Here is a 12,216-nt window from a genome sequence, read left to right on the forward strand (position 1 = left end):
TATTTTTTGCCGGCACCCAGGAATGGGCAATTACCGGGTCATTACAGCCATGCCGGACCCAGTAATTGCCCATTCCTGTGCGCCCCATAGGGCTCAATGGGAATGGGGCAGTCGGATGTACCGGCACCATTATCAATGGTGCCGGTGCATCCGACGTGCTCTGCTCGCGGGTGCTGGAGATGACATGGGGGATGGGATGAGGAAATACAAAGGACCATTCAAATGGACTACTATTGGGAAAACCATTGTATGTTGTTTTTATTTTGAGGACTGAGGAAAAATAAATAATGTCAGAGAAGTAAGCCTTTTTAGAATTTCTGTAAATGAGCATTTCTGTAATACTACATCATGGGCCCCACCTCTGCTCGAATGTTCTACAGGAAGTAAGTGGTCAACAGAGTACATTTTACAACATGACCAGAAAGAAGCTCTGGCAGGCTATAGGAGCCTGCAATACAGTAAAGGGAACATCAGAATACAAACGATTTGCTGTTAAGGCCACCTGTAGTTTGCTCTCTGTGGAAGATATTACAGTACTAATTCCATATTTCTTTGAGAGACCAACGTGAGGGCATGGGATGAGGGAATTAATGGCTCTTTAGCACATGGAGATTGTTATTGACCTTCTTGCAGCCAATCAGAATGTTCAAAGTGCAGTAAATAACAACTGGTATCACATGCATTCTGGACATTCTGAGTTTAAAAGTAGTCTGGCAAACAATAATTCAATTTTCAGGCAAGGTGTTGTGTAGAATGTTGGGTCGGAATGGGGCGTGCAGTGAGGGCGGTTGCAGAGAGGGAGCAAGTGGAGAGGGAGCGATTGCTGGCGCAGGGTCTGCGTTTATAAAAGACTTACCTCCATTACGATTCCTGGGTCCTTGGGCACAACTCATCACATAGGCGACGAGCGTTGCACAGACCATTCCACAAATGGGTGTGATCTGTCAGCCCAGGCCTTGTGGCCTGCAGCACGTTGCTACATGCAGAGGTGCTGTGCGTGGGTTCCGGATTGTGGACATGGACGACACTCGAGTGAAGTTCAACAGGTCACAGATGGTAAGACACGCCCAGGATGTCAGGATCATTTGGAAGATGTTGTGGTGGCTATTTTCCATGAGGACTAGGACATCCACTCTGCATCTGTCGGTACAGTCTTTGGAACAGCTCCTCAGGAAGCAAACATTTCCTGGGGAAAACAAGGTGAAGAAGGTAACATTTAGCATAAACTATTGTTCTGAAATAGCATTTGGAACTTACAATAAACTTTACCACCACAAACCCTGGAAGTAAGGCTGCGGCTAACATGGCTCCTCCTCCCACATTCTTGGCTGAGGCTGGATCACCCCCTATTTTATGGAAGAAATGGAAAAGTCTATTTGACACTTACCTGGTGGCTATACGAGGAGAAACACTTCAGCTTTCAGGAAGGAAGCATTCCTGCTCCACAATTTGAGAACTGAGGGGTGATTCATATATGATGGGAATGGACAAAAGATTGAATCTAAAATGCAGAATGCACGTTTAGTGTTAATTCGGCATAGTGGATTAGATTGAAGCCCATAATAGTAAATAGGGGATCAGTGGTTGCGGGGGTGTCCCCCACACCTCTAATTCGTTATTATGGGCTACGGGGTTGCGTGGGTGTCCCCACAACCGTTAAAGGCAGTCGGGGGCATAGGAGACACATAAAATCTGGGGGGGACAGTGGACACCTTGGGGACTTAATGACAGTACAACACAATTGTTTTTTAATGTGGAGGATGTTGCGTGCGATGGAGATGGAATTCGGCTGTCCACTACAGACACAATGGTTGTTTCCATAGGCAGTGCACCTGCCGCACCCCCATATCTACGCCACTGGCTGGAGTCACAGCAGAAAGGGCCTTGTGTCCTTTGTCTCAGAGAAGGACTGGGAAGGAAAGGGGCGTGGCTGGGCACAGGAGCACACTTCGCCATTTGTCCGCCTGCCGACCGTTAAATCCGCCTCTGATATAAATATGTCCTATGTAAAGCGCTTAGATGAAAGCGCTATATAAAATACAAATCAGGGCCAGCATGAGGGTGGTCAGTACGTTACGACTGTATCTGCCAGCAGGGCCCAAAACCAACATCACGAGAACCCAGGCACAGGAACTCTAATTTCAATTTAACACAAAGTGCCTTGTTCCCATCCCAGCTGTTTCGAAAAGGAGCTGCAGAGAACCTGCCAGGCTATCTGTTCAGGCACAGCAGGAAAACTCACATAAACGTAAAATATCTGGGACTCCTGGGCTACAGCATTTTTCCAACACATTGGGACATTAACCACCCTTTATCTTGGGCACAGCCTGGCATGTGCTTTTCTCGTCTGGCCATCCACCTAATGACACATAAGTACTCTTTTTCGATTAGACATACCTGATGCAGCCCCTAGCACCAGAGAGTTTCACAGTGCAGAGCTTGGTGGCAGAGGGAACAGGCACAGGTAGAGTTTGCATAGCCAAAAACAAACGGAAATGTCTAATTGCTTACCAATGATCTATATTATGTCAAGTCAGGTCTTCCTCGTCGTAGTCCTTACTTTCATGTGGAAGACCGCTGTTTCACAATCCCAATCCCCAAAAGGTTTGTTCATTTGCATATTCCTAACGCTCATCTGGTCATAAAGCACCTCTCACTTCCTGTTTGAATACGAAGTGGTTTACAACCAAAATGGGCTTCAGCAGAGGGATCTCAAGAACTGGGAAAAGGAAGATCTGGACTCAGAGCAATGCTTTCCTCTTTGCAGTATTTACTCTGAGAATTGGCCGCACCAATGTCTGAATCCTTCCGAAGGTATACCCAAAGCAGTCACATAAAATCTTTACTACAGCATTCATGTTTTGAGAGCTGCATAAACTATCACCTGGAGAGACTGGGATAATAACCTTTAAAAATGCTAGTGATGGAAGCGAACAAGAGCTGCAGAGCCACTTCAAGACACTGCTTGGAACTCCCAGGAAGCCACCCGCCTCTGACAGCCTCATCTGTAACTGAGAGGCACATGCAAGAAAAGGTTCCAGCTATTGCTGGGGGTCCATAAACACAGCACACAAGGTTAAGCCTATGATCAACACAGTGCGAACAACATTATTAGGCTCTTGATTTGTGAGTTTGATTTTGTCTTTGTATTTGATTTTGTATTTAAAAACCTTGTTTTCTTCCTTTTAGTGATTTTTGGGATTTCTGATGGTATTGGTTCTGTGTTTTAAATGAATTATAACGATTTGGCTTACATTTCACGATGGAAAATGCGTCATTCATCTATAGTCGGGTGTTGGAAACTTACTTAATGCAGATACAACAGTCGTTTCCTAACTTTCCTGTTTGAGAAGCATGTGACACAGGCATGCTTCTCAAACAGGAAAGTGAAGAAACGACTGTTGGGCCCCCACACATCTCCACCTGGGCCTGGTCAAGATGCCGAACAAAGATTCGAAAGCAGGCAGGGCCGACTGAGCCCATCTTCTTTCTGAGGTCTTGAGTATCATCGAAGTTGGGTAACACTAACATTTACTACTACAGCGGTTTGAAGTGGCAGGAATATATCATAAAGCGCTATATAAAAGGTCACCATATTACTAATGTCATCCATCACACAATTGTCTTGGGCCATAGTCTGCATGTGAGGACAGCCAGAGACCGAACATTGAACTATTACGCAGTGAAACAGGAATTTATTTTTTAGCAATGAATGTAGAAATCTTTGTCTGCATCAAGTCATAAGGCAATGATGTGTGTGAAGGGGAACGTGGTATGTGACATCCCAGGCTCCCCCTGAGCTAGCTACACTATTCTCCATTTCTCCTCCTGTAAACCCAGTTTGCCAGCGCGGCATCCGCACACGGCACAATTGATATTCACATCATGCATGTTTGGCATAACTTTCACCTGAAAATGGGAATACAAAGGCAATCATTAGTGCAGATTCCCCAAGAACCTTTCACAGTCTAACAATTAGATTTTCCTTTCCAGCAGTATCTAAATCAATATGATATGATTAGTTACTCTGGCAGATTACATGTTGCCGTACAAAACCTTCACACGCAGATATTTGAGTAATTCAATCAGGCGGTAATGGATTCTGGGGGGGATAAATGGCATTCTATCCCCCCACTTAACATTGTGGGGGGGATTTATCCCCCCTGCCTCCCCCCATGTCCTACACCCATGAAGGCAATGCAGGGGCAACGGGCAAAATACCAAAAGATCAAATTACAAAATGCAGGCAAGTCGGCTCCGTAATTTTGTAATTCGATCTTTTGGGATAAGTTCTTTTAACATACATCCTATATGATGGCCTGCCAGACATTGCTATGGAAGAGGAAGCAGGTGACATGGATGATTACACCAAAACAGTTAGCAAATTAGAACAATATTTTGGCCCAAAGTGTAACATGGTTTTTGAATGACACATGTTTTTTCCAAAGAGTGCAGGGACCTGATGAACCAGCAGAAAACTCTGTGGCCGCACTTAGGACATTGAGCAATACTTGCTCATTTGGAGAGATTTCAGACTCCCTGATAGGAAATCAGCTGGTACACTGCACGAACAACATGAAGATCCAAGAATGGTTATTGGTGAATGACCCCACCTTAGAGGTGGTGGTAAGCATTGCCCGGAGCATTGAGGAACTGCTAAATATGTGAAAAAAATGAAGTTGAAGTCAGATGTTCATGAAGTTAGCACCAATTCAGGATGCTCGGTAAAAAAGGAGACAGGAAAAGCCTAAAGACCAAGGATGCTTGCGATGCAGTAGTCCTATGCTTTTCTCGAATAGCCAATTCTGCTCAGCAAGAACCACAATTTTCCCCAGCTGTGGAGTTTGCGAAGTGTTGATGTCTTATAAGGCACAGCAATTTGGAAATGATCTATTTAAGGAGATAACCTCTTTAGTGGGTATTACGCATAAACTATGTCCTGGATACCATCCTGGATACCATCCCAAGCCAACACCTTAATGGCCTGCTTAAAGATTGCATTTCCAAGCTGTCAGACACACTTGACAAGAACTGGCTCCACTGTCTGCCTCTAGCTTTGTTTGTACTATGCAATTCCCCTGGAGTGGATCACCATTTGACTCTGCACAACGTTGTCACTGGCAAGAGAATGCACACCTCTCCATCGTAAATGTAGAATTCCGGATGCTAATAGCACTGCGCAGCACCTGGGAGAAGAATTTGAGATTTATCTAAATGAGCTCTCAAAATCTTTAAAATATATTTCACACCAGGCTCAACCAAGTCAGGGCAGGCCTGTTGACCCATTATCAAGTACCAAGGGACTGAGACATTTTCAGCACATATTCCTCTCTATCATGCAACAAAATGCTGATCAGGAGCTTTACAAGGTCTTGGAAAGAGCCACGATTACTGGGCACTACGCGGTGACATACTGTACCCCAACATCATTGAAGGTGGCCGAGAGGCATTCATGGATTCATAGTATAGACGTCTGCCCGGACCAAGTCCAGCGCTCCCCTTGCAGGAGACGAAAGGGGGCAACTGATGGGAAGTATATCCAAATTCACGCTGACATTCTTATCTTCATTTTGTGTTTATAGAAGACCAGTAAGCGGCCCAAAGGAGTTGCAACAAGCTGAAATAGCAGGAAGAGAGAAGGGAATTTATTAGCTATGTTTTAGTTGTCCAGTACTTTTGTTTTTAGTTTTTATGTTTTTTTTAATGTTCTATTGTTTATTTAGTTAAATACAAACTTTAAGCACATAAATTAATAAAAAAAAGAAGAAAAACAATTATTTCATCAAATAACACCATAATACAGCTTAAAAGAAAAAGAAATACTAAATTATTTACAATGTTAAAATTCTTTCTGAATTGCATAACATTCAATTCTTAAAATATCTTTTGAAATCTCTTCATAGCTTATTTCCATATAGTGAAAGCTGCTGCAGTCAATACTATTGATTTTGCCCCTAATATCGTTGACCAAAATTGGTTATAGAGAATATTCTGAATTTTCATAACAAAGCCAGAATAGCCTTTCAAATAACACATTTCCAGCTATATTTGGTGTTTGCTTGAGAGTTTGTCCCTAGTCGGAGTAATAATGAAGTAGTATGATATAAAAGAGAAGTGTTTAATTCCGAATTGTTCTAAAATGGCATTTGGAGCAGAAATGGCACTAGGTATGGCAATGTATGGTATGACCATATGAAAACGGTGGGGAGAGAGAGGGCCAAAAGACACATGTTACATGTACTCTCTCATTCCACATTTAGCAGGGGCAGCCAAGCTCTTTCTCCTGCAGGAGGTATTGGTTCGGGAGGGGGGCTGTGTAATGCATCTGGAGTTCTGCAAAACAAGGGGTCTGTTCCAGGAACATACAGTCACTATCCACTTTATAGATGAGGGAGGAGATGTATGCTGACAAGTATATGAAACTCACAAAGTTGGTGAATATAGAGGCCACCAAACACATAATACTGGAATATGTAACAAACAGGGGGAGAAGAGGAATGCATTGTTTACAACCCATAGCATATTAGCATGCACAAATGCCACAGGGCATAGCATACCATGGTTCCATGCCAGACCATTTATGAGCATTAATGGGGTACATTTTTTCATGATGAAGGGTGGGAGAGGGCAATGTTGCAATGTACGGTGGAAGAACTGGTAGGGTTTGAAATAAATGTGGTGAAAAAGATGAACAATAGTTGTTGGGTAATTTGGAACGAGCATGTCCAGGCTCTAACATGGATAAATGAGAATAAGCAAACTTTACGCAGAAGGGAAATCACATCATATTCTTTATATTTCAGATGCAAGGGATCGATCCACTTGGGGAGCAACATAGGGTGCCAAAAGGGAGCAGGACTGCAGTCCTGAGGGACTTTGCTTCCCCTAGACTGCGAAGGCACATGCTCCCTACTGACAATGCACAACCGCGCCATTGTGATACCCCGCTCGGAATTAATTACTTTTGTTGATCCTTCTGCACTGTTGAATAAAGACTTACATACTAATATAGCATTGAATAGGGGGTGCACAGATAATCAGCCCGATCCCTGAACTGCATAGAATTTGCAGGACAACAATTACTGGTTTCAAAAATCATCCTATAGACTGGTCGCCATTCCATCAGAGTTTTGCCTGTTCAAGCAAGAGCAAACTCCAAATGGATTCAAATCACCCGCTTGGGATTATTACAGTTAGCACATTCAACAGAGGAGAGCCTGAATTCAGTGTGGGAGGAGCTAAGGGCCCTGTGGATGGTTGTGCTCCAGAACCAATATATATTCTCAATCTTTTAATGGCAATGGAGGGTTGGGTTTGCAAGAAGATAGGCAGCAGCTGATGTACCTCCATACCGGCAAACAATGCTTCCAATGGAACTTTGTCCAAAGCTACTGATAAGCTGCATGTGAATATTACAAGAGAAATGAGCCCAGCAACACCTGACAACTGTCTCGATACCTTTTTTCCTAGGTCACCATGTGGTTGTCAGATATTTTTAAGATAACTGTCCCAATCCTCATTTTTGTACTCATCACCTTTTTGTGCATGTCAAATAGGGTTAAGAATTTGTAACAGGAAACAGGGGAGGAGGGACATAAATGTTGCCCTTGAATGTTTGGGGCAAGGGAAACTAAACTCTGCAAACAACACATACAAACACAAACAGAAATGCCTGAATGGTATGCCCTGCAACTATTCACAATGCCATCCCTAGTTATAGACATCCATGATAACTTCTGGGTAGATTGTTTGATGGAGGAGGCTTGTTTGATATTGGATTGCTCCATGGAAGAATATGAGGCACAAGGAAGGAGCCTGCACAGGGTAACAAGGATATGGATACCGAATGACAAAAGTAGGGAGCTGGTGGCAAAAAATGTGTTGATCGATAGGTCGACCGAAGAGGGCAATTTGTAAAGGTCCAGATTCAGCGCTGTCAAAGAGGGCGCACTTACCAGTTACACAAGTAACATGATGTAAAAGTGACAGGGTGGGTGACATCAGAAGTGGGGACGTCATTGAACATGGCACAGGTAGCATAGGTATAGGTTGATAACACACAGGAGTAGGCACATCATGAGAAGTCCCACAGGGGAACGCAATGGATGGTGTGTTTTGTTGTTTTAGTGATGGGTTAGTTGGCACAGTGCAGGCACATGGGTGGGGAGCAAGTTATCCTGTGTGGGTATTGTGGTAGGAGGCTTTCGAACCATAAGTAAACATTATAAGATGCATGTTTTTTAATCCATGTTATGAAAGCATTTTTGTAGACAGCTCATAGTAAAGGACTGCATGTTTCTGTGACAGCAATGTTCAGGTTCTGAATACTCAGCAGAAACAGTGCACAGTAATGTTGCAAGACTGAAATTTCTCAGGAGAACACAGTACTATCGGAAGTTGTGGGGTACATTTACCTACCCAGCAGAATTCCCCTTCATCACCAATCTGCACTTCAGCAGTTACTAGCAGAATGGCAGCGCTGGCTTCTTTGAGTGGCATTCACTTGCATCAAAACTGTGTTTGCAGCTACAAAAATGATGGCTGCACTGTATTTACCAAGCCCCTATTGGGCAAGATGCAACAGGGAAAACATTAAGAAAGGCTGCCAGTCTGTTTCCTTATGTGCACGAAAAAGCAGCTCTGCTTGGCTGCTCGCTCAAAATTTTCAAAGGAAAAAGGAAATATTTTGCATTAAAATGATGGAGCCTGATGCCCTTTTTCATCTGTTCAACAATATACAGTTCCGATCCAGTGAGACCCAGCTAGGCCCAGCCATAATCAGGTTGTGCTCCAGCAAAAGATAGCTTTTCTCACTGAATGACAGGCTGTGTCGGCAAAATCTGTGAAATCACAAACAACTTTACTCCCACCTATAGGGCAAAAAGGCTTCACTTTGCAACAAAATATTATAGCTTAACTCTTCAAAAGAAGCCCTATTCCTCTCTGCCTCTGTCAGTATCAGTGGACCTTTTTCTTGAACAGATTGCTGTGTAAGAGAAACTGACTAGGGCTGCAAACAATGTTTAGAATCTAGATGGAAGAGAAAACTGCATTGGGAGGTGACAGAAAAAGCAAAATTCACCACGTGTAAAAAAGGGTTGCTTTTGCAAACAAGAAAAATGTCTGTTTTAAAAGTGTAATGTTGAATAAGGCTTTGTCCTTGCCTAGACATTTAAGGGGGGTTTTGTTTGAAAACATATATAGGATGTTTTATTTCAACAAACTTGCTGCTGATTCAGAAAAAAAATCTGTGAATAAATAAGTGCATTTCTGTGGAAGCCACAGAACAGGTTTTCCTGCTTGGCTTCATAGGACATTCGCTTGCTGGGAACAGGATTTGCCTTCCCCCAAAGGGGCCTGCCCTTTGAAACTATGAATGGACCAAGAAGAAGCATCTCACACGCTCGTTAGACTTTGTGGCTGGGCTTGAGCCCAGGACAAAACACTTAGGTGTGAAATTGAAAGTGACACATCCCCTCAACTTCAACTGGGGGGCTTCACAGCCAACTCCAGAACAAACTTGGAGATGATGCCCTTATTTGGGAGACAATGCTGGGCATCTGGCTCAAAAGACTATTTTAATTAATAAACTTTAAGACTGTTATTTCTGCAATTGGACACCGCAGTAATGAAAATGTTTTACAGTTTAAATGCAATTTTTGGGGCTTTAAATTAAGACGTGGTAGCCTTCACTTACATGTTGGGGAAGGAAATGACAGAAAATTGTATATTCTGAGGAAAGTGTATATGGTGCCACTTTGAAATTCCATACTAACATGCTTTATGATAATATGTACACATGTATAAAGTTATAGAATTGTAAGTGAAATATTACCCACCAAAAAGTGTGAAAGGTTATTAGAAGGATGAAACAATGTCATACCAACCTGGGAGTTGGACTGCCATGCTCTGTGTGGAATATGTCATTTGCCTATGTGATTTGTAAAAGTGCAACAACTGTAAAAATGTGCGATTTATGGCATAACTGATTTTTGGCAAAAATGACTGGGGGATATGATATGGCATTTATAACATACCTAAACACAAGTGTTTCAAGGCATGACGAGGCAAGGGAGGGGGAACAGAGGGAAGACAGACAACAATCCTACTAGGCCAGGTGTCATTCAGATTGCGCAAGTGCATGGGAAGGGGAAGGGGAGAAGTGCGGAGCAGAGGACAGTGCAGTACATGGGATAAGGCAATAAATAACAATAATTATAATTAAAAGTACAGCCAGCAGGTGGCATGTGAGAGGGTACGTTCAGACGTCTGGTGTCAAGTGCTGGAAGTGGGACCGTAGGGATACAGAAAACAGTGACCAAGTGCAGAGGGCCAGGAGGGCATTGCAGGAGTGCGACTGACAGGGGAGAGGACCTGGGCCCAAGATCAGAGGGTGGCCATATAACCAATGCAGTGTCAATGTCAGCCAGGAAATCAGCAAGGGAGAGGTGGAGAAAAAGTAGACGCAAAGAGAAAAGTTTTGAGGTGCTTACAGAACCGAAGATGATTCTCCTCAAGTTTCAGGGAGGTAGGGAGGCTGCTACAGAGGGAGGCCCTGGCCGAAGAAAGGGATCTGCCACCAACTCGTTGCTTGGAGAAGCGACTCACCCTGAGGGAATTGGAGGTAGATGAGTGGAGAGCTCGAGAAGGAAGGTATTTAGGAAGAGAGAGTTGATGGTATTGTGGCCCCAGGCCGCAGAAGGCCTTCTGGACGATGCAGAGGATTTTGAACTTAATCCTCACAGCCACTAGGAGCCAGTGCAGAGATTTCAGTCCTGGAGAGATATGATTCCTGGGCTTGAGGTCAAGGACAAGTCTTGCAGTCCTGTTCTGGATAAGTTGCAGAGGGCGTAGAGTAGAAGCAGGCAGATTTAGAAAGAGGCTGTTGCAATAGTCCAGCCTGGAGAGAAACAGAGCTCTGGGGACAGTGAGCTTCTGGGGGAAGGAGAGGAAAGGAAGAATACCTCTGAGGAGATGCAGCTGGTAGTGTGACTTCTTAGAGACATCAGAGATGTGAGGAGAGAAGGAGAGTGTAGAGTTGAAGATGACCCCGAGATTTTTAGCCTTGCAGGTGGGAGCAGGAAGTGGGCCAAGAGAGGCCGGCCAGAGAGCTACAGGAAAGGAGGGAGCTGGTGTGCTGATGAGGAGAATCTCAGTCTTACTGGCATTAAGGCAGAGGTCATTGGCGGCATACCACTCTTGGATAGTAGACAGTTAGAGATGAGGGAAGTAGAAGAGGAGGCCGAGGATAGCCTGAAGATGAACTGAGTGTTATCCGTGTAGCACTGAAAATTGGGGCAGAGAGCAGCTATTGTTAAATGGGAAATCATATTGTGCCTCCTTTCTAACATATATTGGCCTAAGCCCAGTCGCTCTGTGAAGAAAACCGCGTTGCAAAGTTCCGATTTTGGATCGACTTCGCCGCCATTTTAGGATTATCTGCCATTTTGATTTCTGTTCATATGTAATTCTGTGTTCTAAAATGGTGGACTGTGTTTCCAACTTGTAACCGAGCCTTCCCGACCTTCTGCACCTAATAAATGGTTAGACTGTCCGCAAGCCAAATTTTTAGAATGGGTAAAGAGACCTTGTCCCATACATGACTTGTGGTTTTAGGATTGTCTGCACCAACAAGCCTCATCCACGAACATACATCGAAGACAATATAAAGCAAATGTCGAGCGTGGACACTGGCTGAACTGCATTGTGAATGGATATGTGCTAAGGCTTACTGCTAAATCCGGGAATACACTTTGCCATTGCAACTTGTTTGAATGTAAACTAAATGTAATCCGTGTGCATATTTTTGTATAAGCCATAAGTGAACTCGGCACAAACTCTAGACCACTGATTATTAACCTGCAGAGGGGCTGGACATTATTACTGAATTATATAAATGTATGAATGTCCAGATGTCCATTATCTCTCACTCCTCACACTGAAGGGCTGGTATTCGTTGTGATGTACTGAGGGCCAGATAACTATCTGATTTTGTTCCTTGTAAACTGCGCAATAGAATAAAGATCTGTGAATCTTTATAAGCCTGTGTTTGGTGTATTTCCTTTTTTGGTACTTAGCCTCGATATTTCCTCTTGCTTTTACACTATGCGGTGGGCCAGGAGTGCCAGCTATTGGTTGAACGACCTGGGCAAGAGGTTAGACCCCTGGGGGACACCACAGGTAGAGAAAAAGATAGCAGAGAGGAAGGAGGGTCGG

This window comes from Ambystoma mexicanum, chromosome 11, assembly GCF_040938575.1.
Source record: "Ambystoma mexicanum isolate Mex_15411 chromosome 11, UKY_AmexF1_1, whole genome shotgun sequence".
NCBI lineage: Eukaryota > Metazoa > Chordata > Amphibia > Caudata > Ambystomatidae > Ambystoma > Ambystoma mexicanum.